The sequence below is a fragment of the Orcinus orca genome, chromosome 8 (genome assembly GCF_937001465.1).
Source record: "Orcinus orca chromosome 8, mOrcOrc1.1, whole genome shotgun sequence".
In the NCBI taxonomy this organism is placed as follows: Eukaryota; Metazoa; Chordata; class Mammalia; order Artiodactyla; family Delphinidae; genus Orcinus; species Orcinus orca.
The window spans coordinates 16,885,506-16,903,742 of record NC_064566.1 but is presented as its reverse complement, the minus strand read 5'-3'; the positions used below and the strand labels follow the sequence as shown (position 1 = coordinate 16,903,742).

General features: G+C 41.4%; 1 pseudogene; it reads right to left on the bottom strand.

Moving 5' to 3' along the window:
* The window catches only part of LOC101286936 (endoplasmic reticulum mannosyl-oligosaccharide 1,2-alpha-mannosidase-like), a 497,816-nt pseudogene that overhangs the window by 372,268 nt on the left and 107,311 nt on the right, over nucleotides 1-18,237 (bottom strand).

The window sequence follows — 18,237 nt, the reverse complement described above, 5'->3', positions numbered from 1 at the left end:
ATTATCAGCAGATGAGGAGAGGACGAGCTTCCAAACAGAGATTAGAGCATGGGCAAAATGCATGAGAAAGCACAACTTATGGGCAATTTTTCCGATATTTTACTAAAATACGGATATTTTCCATCTAGTACATTCCCATAATAAAAACCCTCAATGAAAAGAACAAACAAAGGAAATCAGATAAGTTTAGTCAGACTTCGTCATTTGGAACTCATTATTTTCAATAATCTCAACTTCCTTTCCAAACTACTCACAATCCTTCTCTAAATATTTTGTCCCTGAATTTGACCAGGGATTGATGTCACATTAATTGATGTGTTCTTTTCAGAATTCATCTTACTTCCCTTTTTGAAAATTGGTGATTTTCCCATTTCAATCATCCAGCACCTTTTTTATTTCTGGCAATTCTCTTTAAAAAGGAAAAGAGAAATTTTAACGCATGTGTTGAGTACTTATTATGTTGCTGGCACTGTCTTAAGTATTTACATCTATTAAAATTCAGGCTGGTAACCACACCTTCCTGCCCTTTCCAACATGAAGGTCATTTCTTTCATGTAGAGGATGGAAACAAAATAGACATTGAATCATTCTCCTTCCTTTCATCAGTTAACTATACACCATCTGCCCAAGAGGTAAGCCCATCCTTTCCTGGTTCTTCTTGCTTTAAATATGGATAAATGAAACACTTCATTTTCTGTAGCACACATTTCATTGAGCTGCACTGATTCTTCATAGTTTTGTCAATGTTGTCCTTGCAAGTTTATTCCACTCTTTGGTATCCATCCCACGAATACAAAGGGCCAACTGTATAGTTATTGAAAAAAATCCATGTATAAGTGGACTTGTACAGTTCAAACCCATATTGTTCAAGGGTCAGCTGTATATACTCCTTTTGTAACAAATTAAATCCAAGCTCAGAGATGTCCATGAAGTCACACCACCACTACTTTCTTTTTCAAAGGAACAATATGTGACCTCAATGTCAGCCTTTTCTCTTTTCTAAACTCTCCTGCTGCTCTTAACCATCTTTTATGTGAACTATTTGAAATATATCCCTCCTAGGATCTAAGATAAATGCCTGACTATGATCGCCATTTGCTCTCATCGCTATTATGAATACTGTTGTTAATATTCTTCCAAGTTGTCCTTCAATTCTACTTCAATTGTCTTGGTCAGAAATGAGTCTAAAATTAGAAATCTTCCTTCATCTTTTTTATTACCTTTCAAGGGATGAAATCCTCAGCAGGCGTCCTCAAACCCCGGGCCACAGACCGATACCGGTCTGCGGCCTGTTAGGAACCGGGCCACACAGCAGGAGGTGAGCGGTGGGCTAGCAAGTGAAGCTTCATCTGCCGCTCCCCACCCCGGACCGTGGAAAAACTGTCTTCCACGAAACCGGTCCCTGGTGCCAAAAAGGTTGGGGACCCCTGCTCAACAGGACAAGTCAAGAGTTCATCAGAAACTGGGGAAGATATTCTAATGTCAAATACGTAGAAAGAAACCATGAAGAAAACTATGAAAAATTTTAAATTCCTTATGGCCTAAAAGACTGCTTCCAAAATCACAAGCAAGTCTCATATGTGGAAAAAATTATTATCAAAAAATACTAGTATATTCTACAATAATGGCTATAATCAAGAGATCTAGATCCTAATCTCAGACATATTCTTTAATGACTGTGGGACCTAAAACAAACCAGCTAAACTCTCTGGGACTCATGAAGAATATCTTCATCTGAGAAATGTAGATCTTCATTATTTCTGAAAACTTCAGAGTATTGTTATTAGAATCTTACAACATCATACGAAAACAGTTTGAAAACTGTAAATGCCATATATAAGACATTATCATATTATTGTTCCTTTACTTCATCTATTATCCTCCTTGGTATCAAGTTTCTGAGTATTTGCCTCTCTCCTTTTCTTAAGCCAATAAACATTCTAATAAATGTATTCTTCTGGGACTTCATAAGGTGACTTTTTTCCCCCAAGGAGATCATCATTATGATATAAAATCACAATCCAGAAAAACAAATCCTATTCTTCAATATGACCTAGGTTACCAGAAGTTATGGACTGAATGTTTCCCACCAAAATATCTATGTTGAAGCCCTACTCCCCAGTGTGGTAATACTGGGAGGTGGGGCCTTTGGGAGTTAAGGAAGGATTAGATGAAGTCCTGAGGGTGAAGCCCTCATGAATAGAATTAGTGTCTTCAAAAGAGTCACAAGAGGGCTCCCCTAGTGACGCAGTGGTTGAGACTCCGCCTGCCGATGCAGAGGACGTGGGTTCGTGCCCCGGTCCGGGAAGATCCCACATGCCGCGGAGTGGCTAGGCCCGTGAGCCACGGCCGCTGAGCCTGTGCGTCTGGAGCCTGTGCTCCGCGACGGGAGAGGCCACAACAGTGAGAGGCCCGCATACCGCAAAAGAAAAAAAAAAGAGTCACAAGAAAACTCGTTTCATCTCCCTGATCTCCACCATGGGAGAATACAACAAGTAGCTTGCAGTCTCAGGGTCCTCATCAGAACTTGACCATGCTGGCACCCTGATATCAGAATTTCAGACTCCAGAACTGTGAGAAATAAATTTTTGTTGTTTATAAGCCACCCAGGCTGTGGTATTTTGTCATAGCAGCCCAAATGAACAAAGACCAGGTGTTCACACCCTGTATCCTTCCTTCTCTCCCAAAATTGTGACCTTCTACTAGAAGAGCTGAATCCATCAAAGGTCTTTAGTTTTCTATCCAAATCTAATGCTTGAACAATATGGGGGTTTGGGGTGCTGACCCCCATACAGTCAAGAATCCACGTATCACTTTACAGGCGGCCCTCTGCATCCGAGTTTCCACCATCTGCAGATTCAACCAACTGCAGATCATATAGTTCTGTGGTACGTACTTATCAAAAAAAAAAAAAAAAAAATCGGGCTTCCGTGGTGGCGCAGTGGTTGAGAGTCCACCTGCCGATGCAGGGGATACGGATTCGTGCCCAGGTCTGGGAAGATCCCACATGCCGCGGAGCGGCTGGGCCCGTGAGCCATGGCCACTGAGCCTGCGCGTCCGGAGCCTGTGCTCCGCAACGGGAGAGGCCACAACAGTGAGAGGCCCGCGTACCACAAAAAAAAAAAAAATCGACATATATGTGGACCCACACAATTCAAAACCTGTGTTCTTCAAGGGTCAACTGTATGTATACACCAGTGTCTTCTAGTGGCAGCATACGCACACCTCGTGGATCAGAACCAAAAGGCTATGAGCTTAATGAGCTTCATTATTCTTTGTAGGGTCTCCTCTGACCTCAATGGCTATATTCAGCCTCTCTCTCTCGTTTCTCTCTCTCTCTCTCTCTCTCTCTCCCCACCTCCCACATTCATGCAGATAAACACCATCAAGGATGATTCTATCTCAGTGCTCTGTTAGGAAGCATATGGAGAAAAACATTGAGAAAGAAGCCAGATGCCAACATGAGACTTCTGGTGATGTAGCATCATTCATAGAAAGTTCAGGTGTTTTCTGAAAAAGATAGGAGTGTTTTTGAACTCCTAGCTTTCCGTAAGGTTCAGGGCTGCATTCACAACCAGGCCACACCACCAACCTGTCAGCATTCACCTAAATCACAGGCTAATTTCTTAGGATGAATTTAGGAGGCACACGAGGGTCCGGTTTCCAAACCCAAGCCAACAGTAACATGATATAGCTACTACAAGGAATTAAATTAATGGATTTAGAAATAATATATTCACCAACTTAAAGGTGATCAAATTGTAAGAGTAACTACCACACCCAGGGGTTATCAGCACTTCATTCAATCCCCCTTTGTTTTATAATGTTTTATGATACATGATCTACCCTGATGTCTGCAAATGAGACAACAGCAATGCACTGAACATCCCAATAGATGACAATAATAACAGTTAGAATTTATTGATCAGTTACCATGAGCCAGGCACCAGGCAAATATACTATAAAAAATTGTCTCGGTCTTCACAACAATCCTATAAAACAGGTTAGGGAATCCACCCTAAATTAGTTATTATTTCTCATTCTCCAGAGAAGCAAAATAAAGTTTACACAAGTAATCTGCTCAAGATTTATTTAACAAGTGAGTGGCAGAACAGAAATTTATAGCCAGGTCTGGGGGGACTTTGAGCCACAACACTTAACCAGTCTCAGATTGTTGTAAAATGGGGCATGGCACAAGAAGAGGAAGTGAGTCTTTCATTTTTAAGCAGTTATGAAATCAAGACCAAAATTAGACATGACTAAGGATGTCCATAACCCCATAGGCTGTCAACTCGGGGATCAGCAATAGCTCTGATGAGGTGAGCAAAGGGAAAGATGATTGTTATATATAATACATCATGTAATAGTATTATACATCATTTGACTAAAAGATACATATTATATATCACATACCAAATATTACATGTTATGGGTTATACATTATGTATGATAGCACAGAAGTCCAGCCGAGGACTGTGATATGCAAGTCTCACGGATGGCAGTCCCAGGCCCTCAACAGAAGAGAGATAACACACGAGTTAAGCTTTCATCTTTCCCACTATTACTGAGCCACGGAAGTGTCACATAAGTATGATAAACCCATATGAGTGAACTCATATTATACATGGCTTAAATATCCTTAATTTATAAAATGTGAGAGGTATAAACATGATAAAATTTGTTTATCAACCCCCTTAGATGATTGGCATGTTGGGAAAGACTAAACACACACACCTAAAAAAAAGCCAAGTACACATTTAACTGAAAGTACTGTAGCCATGTCACAGGCACAACTTTCTAGCGTCAGGGCAAGCAAGCATTGGGGGAAGGCTTTACCAAGTTTGGTAGGGAAATAGCACTTCCCTTTGAAGAACCTCTCTACCTGTCTCATCAGTCTTGCTTTCAATCTGCTTCCTCAAATTTCTTTTTATCAATATTTTAACAACTTTTATTTCAGCATATAATCATTAATTAGAAAAAGCTGTGAATTTATTAACTTTTTTTTTCTGCTTTAACACTTTAATTCGTAGGATACGGTTTTAAGCAGAAATGTGATTCCTGACAAAAGCAGTGTCCAAGAGTAAATAAAAACAACTTTGAATGTCCTATGACTTGCATAGAAGAAGGGTTTCTATGGATGGGGGAGGAGTGGACAAGAGAGTGGGGAAGTCGAGTTCCATCTGGAATTTCAGACACACTGATATTTAGAAGCACATGTTTATCTTGAGTTACAATATCAGAAGAGAAGTATGAACAAGATACTAATTGCTCAATTTGCCCATCACCCAGGAAGATACGAACAGACTGAACAAGACAGAGATAACCTAATATAGAAAGAGCATCCCCTTCACAAACTGGCCCAGCCTACTCATCCAGGTCAGCTCTTCCTACTACCGTACATTACAGTTACTACGGAAATGTCCCAAAGTGCCATACTCTCTCACACCTCTGTGCCTCCACCAGGCTGCTTCCTCCCTGGATACCTTCGTCCACGTTTTTACCTGGAAAAATCTAACTCTCCTTTTAAGGTCAGGCTCAACTACTATTTCCTCTATTACTAAACTCTCTTCTCTGCTTCCACTGGTCTTTATAAATACATCTCTTGTAGCATTTACCATACACCACATTACATAGACTTGATTATTCATTGCAGGCTTCTGGATCCAATAGCTATAGTCACATTGGCAAACAGATACAATCAAGGGCAGTTCTGTCTGTATACTTGGCTTAAAAACCACACAGATAAAGGTGTTGAAAAAGTGGCCAGATCTTTACACAAGACTTCTGGGAATTTAGCATCATTCACGGAAGCTCTGTGAACCCCTCTCACACACCCCATGAAGAGAAGAGGAGAAGAGAGATTATTTTCATCTGCTGGACATGCTCAAGTATGAAGACAAGGTCTTATTTATTTTGCACGCTCAGTGCTGGACCTGGTGCTTTGCACGCACAAGGTGTTCAATGAGTGTGGGCTGGAGGAACTTTTGGAGATGAAAGGTCATGATGTTCCTATGAACTATGCTCTCACAGTCTTCCCAAATAAGCAAATATGGAGCAAATCAACTGCTGACATGCCTTGGGTCCTTGTTTAATAACTCAGAATACTTTGCTAAAGTTTTATAAGATGGAATACCATTTAGAAATCACATGTCATTTCCCATAAACAAATTGGTACTCACTGAGTAGCAAACTCTTCAGACCCGCTTTTGTAGAGATAAGATTCCCTAGCTCTCAAAGAAATACAGTCATTGTTCTCATAACTTTTTTGAATAGAATTTGATCGATTAAAGCTGAACCAAAAGCAGGTGGCTTTGGAGTGAGTGGATATATGCAGTTCCCAGCAATGTCATTATATTGTGCCTTAAAGTAGATGACCAAGACAGAGCTTGAATTATTATGCAGGCAGCAGGAAACAGGGAAATTGATAGACTTCTTTATCTTCGGTGATAATAATAATAATGATGATCATATCCTGGGTTCCATCTCACAAAATGGCACATGGATTTCTAGGGGCCTCTCTAAAGAATTAGAAGTTGAAGCAGAAAAATGAAATATGACGCTATCTGGATGATAATTGGAGAAATATTACTTAGGACAAAAGCATTAGTAAAGAGACCAATTTCTGAGACTCTCTTTTTCTCTTGCAGGTTGATCCTGCCTTCTGGTCTCAGGAAATCTTTGAGTTTTATTTATGAGAATTCACGCTTTGCTATCCTCAGCTGTTAAGTTAGTCCGTGGCCACCCTCTGCCTCACCTTCACTCAGGAGACAGAGGAGAAGCAAATCAGCTCTGTACCTGGACTTGGGGAACGTCTCCACTCAAAAGGAACAGTTTAGTTACTGTCCTTCCCCTTCGGAACATAGGTTCATGTGGTTTCTACGCCCTTAACTATGACTTGAATAAAATTATATACTATGATTTTTTTAACTGTCTTTTCAAGAAGGATGGTACTAGTGCTGACTTCCTTTTGTCTCTAAACATTAGTTGTCTTCTCTACAACCTACCTTTATTTACAACTTTCTCCCCAGAGCCACGGAAAAAGACCTGAGTTAGCTGTCAGGAATCCTCAGTTCTAGCCCAATGCTACTAACTAGCTAGTAAACCACTTAATATTTTAATAGTACTTTCAAGGTTTATAAAGCCACCATTAATTTGGGTCCCCTCAACAGCCTTAAGAGCAAGGTTAGATATGACTGCCGCCTAGAAGATGAAGAAACATCAGCTGCGAGAAGCTACGTATGCGGGAAAGACTTAAAACTCTGAGGACTGTATGTGATTGGGTGAGCAACAGTCACTGTCCCCCGGACAGAGCAGAGGTCTGCCCTAGCCTAGTGTCTCTTCTTCTTTGCTCTCCAAGGTACTGTTATCACTTTAATATATTTCAGTTATTTCACATTAAGCTCCAATTTTTATAACGTTTGAGTTAGATGGCTTAATCTCAATTTTTTTGTTGTCCCTCCATGTGTATGTAGGCCTACCTAGTGGTGCTAGGTGTGAGGAAATACTTATGATTTTAAAGCCAAGAAGCCAGATGGAAGCTCTCGAATGTTAACTGCCCTATGCATATCAACATCCAAGAATCACCAGATGAGAACATCAAGAGAAGCACTTCCAGAACAGGAATAAGGACTGAATTTGCCAGGCTGTCATGACCACTATGTGTTAGGAGATGAGGGTTGTTATGAGGATCTGAGGGACTGAACTGCAAGGAATGTAGCAATCTGCCAGCAGGGTTTAACCTATACCTATATTTACATTCAAAATGCCAGCAAATATCAGGAACTTTGCCTAAGATTCTGGAAGTCACATTTGGTTTCTGCGTTTTCCACATTGCCTCCAGAAGCCTAGGAAGGTCAGGTTACAGGGGGAAGGCGCTTATCAAAGCTAAGTCACAGAGATCATTAACTGTCACAGGTGGTACTTGAACTCTGATCTCTTGACTCCAGTTTTCTTTCTGCTCCACCAGTCTGCCTCTTAGCTTCTCTAAGTCTCTGTTTCCACATCTGCTAAATGAGAGGTTGGAGTAGATGCTAAGGTCGCTAACACCTCAAATGCTATAATTTCTTTTCCTTCTAGTAGCATCCCACCCTAGCTCAGACCCCCCCTTGTCACAGCAAACACGGATATTCCTCTCTTCCACATCATGCTCACTCTCTTCTAATCCAAGAAAATGGACTAAAAGGAAGCCCAATTTTCCTACTCAGGACTCAGCGACGGCTTAAAACAGAAAGTCTCAGTGAGAAATCACATGTACCAGTCTTATTGTGGACAAAGGATCATTATGTTTGTTTACTTAGGGCCAAACAAGCCATTCTTTAAAGTTTAATTACCAAGGAATCAGACAACTTCCTCTATATATTGAATGCCTGAGTGAATATGGAATTTGTTTTGCCGCCATTCAAACTCAATTTATTTTCTTCCCTCCCCTTTCCCTTTCCAGTGCCACTCTGGTGACTTGCTACTCACTCTTGAAAAATCCATGTATTTCTCAAGCTAGGTCAGAAAGCTGGTTGGAGACTCCTGGTCACCAGTGGGTCAAGCATGTGTTACCTCAGAGAATCACTAATGGCATCTGAAAAAAGAGAAGAGAGTAAGTAATAACTTGGCCATCGATTTCAGGAAAAAAGAAAGTCAAACCAGAGTAATCAGGCGCTAAAAGTGTATCTCAAGTAGGCAGCAACTTTAAGGAACACTTTCAACAGGGAGAGTTTACTTGGACCTATGGGAGAGGCACTCCCACTGTGCTCCAGGATGGGTGATGGTTTCTGGGTACAAGTGAAGGGCGTGCAGTCATTCCTGATCCATAACCCGGGCTGCTTCGACCACTTCCAGGGGCTCAATGCAGCTGAGACTCTAACACTCACTGAACCCTAATCCTCTGCCCGTTTGCTTTACTCCTCAGGACTTAGACATCCTATAAGTACGGCTGCAACACTTCCAGGTGATCCCAGGTGCCTTCATTCCCCTGTTCTCCGCAGCGCATGTGTCTGTGTCCCTTTACCATCTTTGGGCCTCAGCTCCCATCACAGAAGTTTCCAGCCCACTCACATCAGTCACAGTTTGCATTCGCTGATTTGAGTTCATAGTCAGAATCTTCATCCTCCAGGATTCCAAACCGCACACACAAAAACTAATTAATTAATAAACGTTAATGGCCATGAATTTTGTCTTGATAATTAATGACATTCCTTGAGATAAGTATCAGTAAGAATAAAACTGCTCCACATTTCTTTTCTAAAGAACTCATTAAATTAATTTGGATAAGGGGCAGGGCCCTGGGGTGGCATTCTCAAATGAAAATACCCACAGAAGCTGGCAAGAGGGATGCTTGCCAAGAACAACGCACAGCAGCCCTGAAGACACACCTCAGTTCTCCTTCCAAGAGAAAGGCGCTGTAGAAAACAAACTTATGGTTACCAGGGGATAAGGGCGGGGAGGGACAAATTGGGAGATTGGGACTGACATATAAACACTACTCTATATAAAAAAGATAACTAATAAGAACCTACTGTACAGCACAGGGAGCTCTACTCAGTACTCTGTAATGGCCTATATGAGAACACTCTACTCAGTACTCTGTATGGCCTATAGCTGATTCACTTCGCTGTACACCTGAAACTAACACAACATTGTGTATCAACTATACTCCAACAAAAATTTTTAAATTTTAAAAAGAGGGAGAGAGAAAGGTGGGAGGAGTGCTGTTAGCGGACAGCCCCCAGCTTCAGTGTCTTTGGGCCAAGGCTATGCTCCATGCTCTCCCTGAGCACAGCAGTTCTAGAACCTCATAATTTTTGCCCAGCACAGGATTCCTCCAACAAATAATCATTGTCTATAGCTCCCCCTTGGGCTAGATGAGACGTTCTGAGAATTGCACTGAGGTCTGAGGACCTTTCCACCCAATCCTCCTTTCTTTCCCCTCTCCATTCACAGGGTCAGACCAGCATCATGGTCTGAAGACTTCCTCTTCCTACTCCTGTTCCCTCTCCTCTTCTATCTTTTGTGGGCTTGACCTCCAAAAACATTTTTGCATTTTTAATTTTGTCTCTGTATCTGCTTCTTTGGGATCTGTAGATCCCAAACCGACATACAAGGAGATGGTGACCCTCTCGGGTGAGGAGAGAACTAGAAAGGCTGTAAGGGCACTGACTCATATACCATTTTATCCTCAGTGCCCAGTAGAATGAATATGACATTCATGGGCCACAGGCTCCAAAGTGTGATAATGGGTGGATGCCACACTGATATCCATTGATATCCATTGAGACACGAGTTCCCATCTGGGATCAAGCCACTCAGGTCACCAAGTCATCCACGTAGTGACCCCAAGGTCTCTCCAGATCCACCAGTTACTTCCAGGCCCTTTTTAGAAAGGTATGAAAACTTGTTGGCTCTTTTCCCACTATACCCTGGAGCCACAGAAAGGCCACTGTAGCAGTTTCAGGCCCTCTCTACCTAGACACCGTGTCACCACTGCTCACTGCCCTCCACCAATCCCCATATTTCTGGGCATGGAGGCTTTCCATAACACTTGCCCCCCACCCCCAGGCTTTATTTGATTTTAAAACTCAATCAGGGACCTCCCTGGTGGTCCAGTGGTTAGGACTCCATGCTGCCAATGCAGGGGGCATGGGTTAGATCCCTGGTCAGGCAACTAGGATCCCACATGCCACATAGCCAAATAAATAAATAAATAAATAAAGCAAGACCCTGGAGAATCAAAAATAAAAATAAAAATCCATCAGTGAAACAAATGAAAATCCATGCATTATTCCTACCTTCTATCAAATTTCCAAACCTATTTGATATTCATGTGGCTGACTTATTATCAATCAGGTTTCAGCTCATATGGGACCTTCTCAGAGAGGTCTTCCATGGATATCTAAGGTAATATTGTACCCCGTCTCCTATTACCCTCTTTTATTTCTTCATAGAACTTACCACTATCTGAAATTTTCTTACTTGTTTACTTGTTTACTATTTCGTCCTTATTGTAGAAAATACACTTCAGAAGAAACAAGATGTTAAGTGTCTTGTTCTCTCCTGTGTCCACAGATCCTAAAACTCTGCCACGCATGTACTTGAATGAATGACAGAAATGGCCCCTGTTTCCATGGAGCATACAACCTAACTAAGAAGGCAAAAACTGAGTAGTAATTGCAGAATCTTTTAGAATCTCATTTGGGGAATCCAAACGCCAACTCAGAGACCATACTTTTCCAGTAGCCTCTTCGTTCTTCATTCACTATTCCATTTGGCTATGAAAAAGTCCATGTGTAAACAACTAGGGCACTTTCACCCCAGAGAAAACTGCCTTTGGTGCTAAATCTGCGCCAGTAGTCTAAACACTTTTTTTGGTCATCTATCTTTATCATTAATCAATTTTTTAACAACCCTCCCGATATATGTTTATTTATTTATAAATTATATGTAGTATCACAGTGCTAATGTATTGTGTGCATTTTAAAAACATTACCAAAAATTGAAACATAAACAGATGAGATAAAAATAGAAATATAAATTCTGGTTTTTCAAGTTTATGGTTACCAAAGGGGATAGTGGGGTGGGGGACAGATAAATTAGGAGTTTGGGATTAACATATACACGCTACTATATATAAAATAGGTAAACAACAAGGAACTACTGTATAGCACAGGAACTATACTCAATGTCTTATAATAACTTACAATGGAAAACAATCTGAAAAAGAATATATGTGTATGTATAATGGATTCACTTTACTGTACACTTGAAACTAACACACCATTATTTAAAAAGTTTTCAATTAAAAAAATTTTTTTTAAAAAACCTTTTTTCCTTTTTCCCCCTTTAGATCATCTTGTATACCCCCTAGAGTATGTACAGCATATTTTGAAGACCACTAAACACAGGAATTTTTACCTAGAGATAGAAGTTGCCAGGAGTTAGTGGTAGGAGAGGCGCTAAGTACAAGGCACTAAGTAATGCTGAGAAAACAAACAAAAAAGGAATCCTAAGAGTAGTTAGACATTGAGCATTTTATTTTTCTGACCAGTGATAAATGCTGTAAAAACCCACATTTCCCTCCATGTTCCCATGTTACCTCTAGAGATCAGAGTCACATCAAAGCACAGGAAACTATGTACCTTTATAGCCACCTCATTAATTCTTGAACTCTATAGCCAACTATGGCAGATGGCTACAACAATATCTCCCACTACGCATGCTCTTCTGCAATGTGACCTTGCCACCTCCTCAAGAGGTGCAGTTCCCCTCCCCTTGAATCTAGTCTGGCCTTAATGACTCACTTACGACTGATAACATACATGAACTTACAGGCTATACATACATGAACTTACAGGCTATGTCAGAATAGGTCATACAGCTTCTGTCCAAATCTCTTAGACCATTTTCTCTCAGAAAACAGCCCCCATACTGAGAAAAGCCTAAGGCACTCAGGGAGCCACATAGACTAGCTTTATGTCTAGTTGACAGTCCCAGATGAGGCCAGCTTGGAGTCATCCCATCCTATAAAGGCTAATTTTATGTGTTAACTTGACTGGATGACGGGGTGCTCAGATATCTGGTTAAAGATTATTTCTGGGTGTTTCTGGAAGAAACAGCATTTGAACTGGTGGAGCAAGCAAAGCAGATGATGCTTCCCAATGTGTGTGGGCATCATCCAATCCGCTGAGGGTCTGAATAGAACACAAAGGTGGAGGAAGGTTGAATTCACCTTCTACCTTCTGACTGGATGAGCTGGAACATTGATCGTCTCCTGTCCTCCATGCTCCTGGTTCTCAGGCCTTCAGACTCAGACTGCAATCTACACCATTGGTTCCCCAGCTTTCAAGCCTTCAAACTATACCACTGGCTTTCCTGGGTCTCCATATTGCATATGGCAGGCTGTGGGACTTCTCAGCTTCCAGAATCACACGAGCCAATTCCCTATAATAAACCTCATTAGTTAGTTAGATAGATAGATAGATAGATAGATAGATAGATAGATCCTATTAATTCTATTTCTCTGGAAAACCATCTCAATACATATCCCAAGCAGGAACTCCTGAAAGTTCCAGCTTCCTGCTTTTTGAGTCACTCCAGATATTTGAGTCTTCCCAACTGAGGAAGGTAGCATGGAACCAAAAGCAAGCCCGATCCCTGTGCCCTATCTGAATTCCTAGCCCACAGATTCCATGAGCATTATAATATGGTTACTGTAGTATTCTATAAATTTGGGGATGGTTTGATAAACAGATGGTACTTGTGTCTTACCCATTATCCATTCTGCCCTTCTTCCTTAACAACAGAACCCTGATTTTGTTTTGAGAGCTCTGTTAAAAATACTAAATCTCCTAGCTTACTATGCAGCAAAATATGGCCAAGTAATACAATCATGGCCAGTGAGAAGTGAGCAGACGTTGCTAGTTGGAGCTTCAAAACGATAAAATAAAATAAAATAAAGTTCTTTTAGGAGACAGGTGAAATGGCTAGTTTCTTTGACCCTTCGCCTTTCTTTACTTTCCTCACTCTTCCTGCCAGGCATACAGTTCTGATGCCTAGAAGGGCAGGAACCATCTTGCTACCAGGAGGTTGAAAGCCACAGTCTAGAAATGGGGTTGCAAAATGACACAAACACACAGATTTCATGATGATTTTGTGGTACCATTAACCATACTGAACTGCCCACCTCAGACTTATTGTTATGTAAGAAAAATAAATTCCTCCGTGATTAAGGAATTTTTAATCAGCATTTTCTGGTACACACAGCCCAACACACTTGGTACCAAAAAGAAAATGATGTAGCAAGAAACAGAACCTAAAATTTAGCTTTGTTGAATTTGGCTAAGAAGCACTGGCTTCAAGGGAGCTCAGAAGTGCCCGATGCTTGGTTAAATGTTCTGCTACCCTTGTCTTGAAATTTTTAATAATTTTATTTGAACTTATGTTTTGTAAGTGAAGACTAATGAGACAATAAAGCATGCGTGAAAGCAGAGGAGACAAAAATGTATGTGTTGTTTCTTGCCAACCATTTGCATAAGCATTCATGATGCCCCATGAGCACAGGATTCCAGTGGACCCACAATGCATCCAAGTTCAGGGAGGCATACAAGATGTACAAGGAAAATGTGTTACAGCTAAGACTGAATAAGTAGGTTGAGAGGGAGGCACTGAGAGCCCCAAAAGTCCACCCTTTCTATTCGAACAAGAATTTGCTTTAAATGTAGAAAGAAGGCAATGGCATTCTAAGAAAAATGAATGAAAACCAAGGAACCCTATCATACCCTTTCTGACTCCTGTTACTTCCCTGTAATAGCTAACCACATATGCTGAATATGGTGACACAGAATGCTATGGACTGAAGGGTGTCCCCCCCGCAAATTCATATGTTGAAGCCCTAACCCCAATGTAATTGTATCTGAAGATAGGGTCTTTAGGAGGTAATTATGGCAAAACGAGGTCACAAGGGTGACCCCGACGTATCCACTGAAAAGAGGAAGGAGAGGGAATTTACGTGCCTTTCTCCCTCCTGCCTCCTGTGCCTCCTTGGACAAAATTCACCCATGAAAATTTAATCCCCCTATATTTCTGGGATACATCATATGGCCCCTTCAGTGGCACCCAAGAAGTCACATCCCACATCCTATGGTGTAACATTTCAGGACAATGCACAAGTGTCAGGAGGAGCCCAAGACCTAGGCATGTAGCTGGTTGCTAATGGAGGTGGCTGAGGTTAACTGAGGTCACGGAGGTGTCAGACTCTCTAAACTGAGAGTCTGGGATGTAGGTTAGGCCATGAACATCTGAGATGGCACATAAAATGTGTCCAATAGAGTGACTCGCACAGGGTCCTTCTTGCCACATTCAGCAATGTTCAGAAAGAGACAGATGCAATTTGTCTGGAGCTAGTAAGACTATCAGGAGAGTGGGACAGGAACACCAATTTCCTAAGGAAACCCTCTGCTAGCAGCTTGTAATTTAAGTGGAAGTCCCATAATTTGAAACCCTGCGGTTGAAAAAGACAGGCTCTTCAATAATCCTAAAATAAAACATTAGAAAGGGCAGCCGCAAAGCTGCAGGCCTTCCCCAAACACCTTTCATTAATAGTTCTCTGCAAGGGGGTGGTGGCTAACCTGCTATCAAAGAGGAGGTGAAGAGGTTGTCCTGCCACTGAAGCTCACTGCCTGAACTGCCTCAGAACAGATGCCTTTAAGCTAAGATGCAGGGTGGTGGCCACAGCACGAAGAGTAATAGGTAGCAGGGAAGCAGCTTCAGGCTTAAAATCATCTAAACAAGATGTGTGCTCTTATCATGCTCAAAGGTAATGAACAGACTGCATGCCTGCCAAGAATTCTGAGGGAACTTTTTGCCAAAGAAACTCCAGGCCTGATCACTAATGCTCTGTGACAATTTAACCCCTAAAATAATTCCCAGGCCCTTAGCTTCCCTCAACAAGAAGTGGGCTCTAGAGGCAGTGAATGACATCCTTCTCAATGTCATTCTCAAGTTTGGCTTTGCAGGATAAGGGACAGGATTATCATCCCAGGGAGTAGAGCCAGAGGCTGCCAGTCAACATCCAAGGCACTTAGTCCACCAAGTGCGCTAGGGCACGAAGGCATCACTCATACTACCCAGAGGGTCTCATCACTGTTCTGGACTGGTGTGCCTCCAATTCTCCTCTTTTTTGAATTGTAGTTTTACTGTTGTTTTATTGTTTATTATCTTCGTCTTTCTCCACAACTGTATATTGGCTGTGTAGGAGGCACACAAAAATTGTCATCAAATTACTCATTATGGGAACTCAAGAACCTGACAAATACATTGGGACTTTGAGGTGAATGCTATAATTGAAAGAGACTTCAGGGATGTTGACCTATGTCTGAAAAGAAGGGTATGGATGTTGTTTAACAAGGGTGGACACCAGGCAATACCAGTGGCAAACACTGGTCATTACCTATGCAGCATCCACTCTCCATTCTTCCTTAGTCATAGGACTCTATTTTGTATGAGGCAACAGTGTACCAGATTCTATGGCATTTCAAGGTGGCCCTGTGCCATTCTCCTGGCCATGGATATACTGTTTTTAAAAAGAAAACAGAATCATTTGTACTGTTTCAATTGCTTTTTGTTTTCCTTTTTCCCTTCCTCCTCTTTCCTGTCTGGAATGTGAGTGTGAGGCCTAGAAGATAAAGGAGCTACCTTGTGACCCTGAGAATGAAAACCACACCATCTATATGGCAGAGTGAAAAAAGAAAGGAGCTTCAGTCTTTGACAATGTAATCGAATGATGGAATAGACAGGCGTTTTTGATAATCAGGGGAACTAAACGCCAATGTGATATAACTACCATTGTTTGGGGTTGTAATGACATGCAGCCAAAAGCAAACTCTAATTAGTGCAGATCCTAAGACGGAAAAGAGGAACCAATAAGAAAGCTTTTGCCAACCACTAAAAATCTCTCTGTGGTGAAGTGTAGCAAAACTGGAAATACAGGAATAAGAATTTCTTACCAATTCTTCAGAATAAATTAGAAGCCTCCAAATTGATGACTAGATGGGTTTCTCCCCTTGCCAATTTGATAGCTGGTGCCGTTGAGTGCCCAAAGTAGGCATCATGTCCACATCTGTGTGCAGAGACCCCCTGAACACCAAAAGCACCTTGCAACACATTAACACAGCACACTTCATGCAAACCCAGTATCTCTATTGTAAGCGGGGTTTGGCTTAAAAAATTATAAGCTATGAGAGAGAAATATATTTGAGTATTGGCAACATCACTTCTTAACTATGTAATCTCAATGACTCTTATTCATCAAAAAGTTAGAATAAGATAATTGAACTCATGTTGATGCTTAAATGAGATAATAATCTTATAGTATTGAAACAAACCTGGGATATCCACAAGACACCACTGTACCAGAGTAGCTGTCTCCCAAAAGGGATGCGGTAACTGCCTTTGTATTTTTTCATGTATAAATTAGCTTGCTTGCTTTTTTTCTTTCTCTTTTTTTTTTTTCTTTTTCATTAATTCAGTCAAACTTCCTTAATGACTACTCTGTGCCAGGCACTAGGAACACACAAAAAAAGAAGGCCCGGAGCCTGCCTTTGAGGAGTCAGCTCACCTTCTAATGAAACTGGAAGGATAAGAGACCAAAAAGATGAGACTGATGACAACGGAGAAGTAAACCTCAGGTAAGATGTGCACGTGGGGACCCCAGGGGCACATGTTGCTAGAGACTTCCACACATTCCCTGGGACCTTCTCCCATTACTCAAGAATGGCACAGAATTTAATTGCCAGATGACTCCAGCTGAAAAGGAAACACCATATTTGACACACAATGAACAGGGAGATAATTTTCCAATTCCCCACTGCTGGACATTTCCTCATTTCTCTCCAGAGCATTCTGTTTACCACAGACTGTCCAACATAACTATAGTGTGATTGGTAGTGAGGTACAAAGAAGAAAGGATGTGGAATTAAAAACCTGGGAACAAGGAAAACATTTGTACCTTCTAATCTAAAGCGATCAGTGATCAGTGATCCCAGTGGCTAGTCTGGCCAGGGGACATCCTTTATGTGAACTGCAGTGTGAATGCTACTTAACAACAGGAAAGAATCCATCATTCTGATTGGCCTACATATGCGATTTTCCCTGGAAGAGTACATAACCAAATCCTAGATGATCATAGCTACAGATTATCTATTAAACATGCCTATTTTAAAATAGGGCATACAGTCATTCTAATCAAGTCTCTTCTGTCCTCAGATTCTGGGAATGAGAAAAGAGACAATTAGAACTAAGCTGCTCTTCTCTGGACACTGACAGCAGTATCATCATGACTTCTCTCTGCAGTGGAGTCCTTGCTGGTGTTGCAGTGATTGAGTCTGCCTGTCTTCGGGCCTCTAAGAGAGGAAATCAAGGTCCTGACACCGTGTGGTCACTAATGAGCTCATGGTGCTGGTAATCAGAAGAGGATTACTTAGTGGCCTAATTTCAGAAGAGTGCTGCTATTCTGTCTCCCCAAGAGATTATTCATGTCATTTCAGTGACACAAATTACTCCTGATTTTCCATTCTAGACTAATCCAAAATGGAAGGCAATGAAAGTTAAAACACTCGCCAGATGAGCAATAGTGATGAGTCACTAGTAAGGAACACAGCCTAGATGACAAAGAACGCAGACTAGACCAATTAGAAGCATTTGAAGAGAACATGTGAAATGTCTGGGTATCATGTGTCGACGTGTGAATTCCTG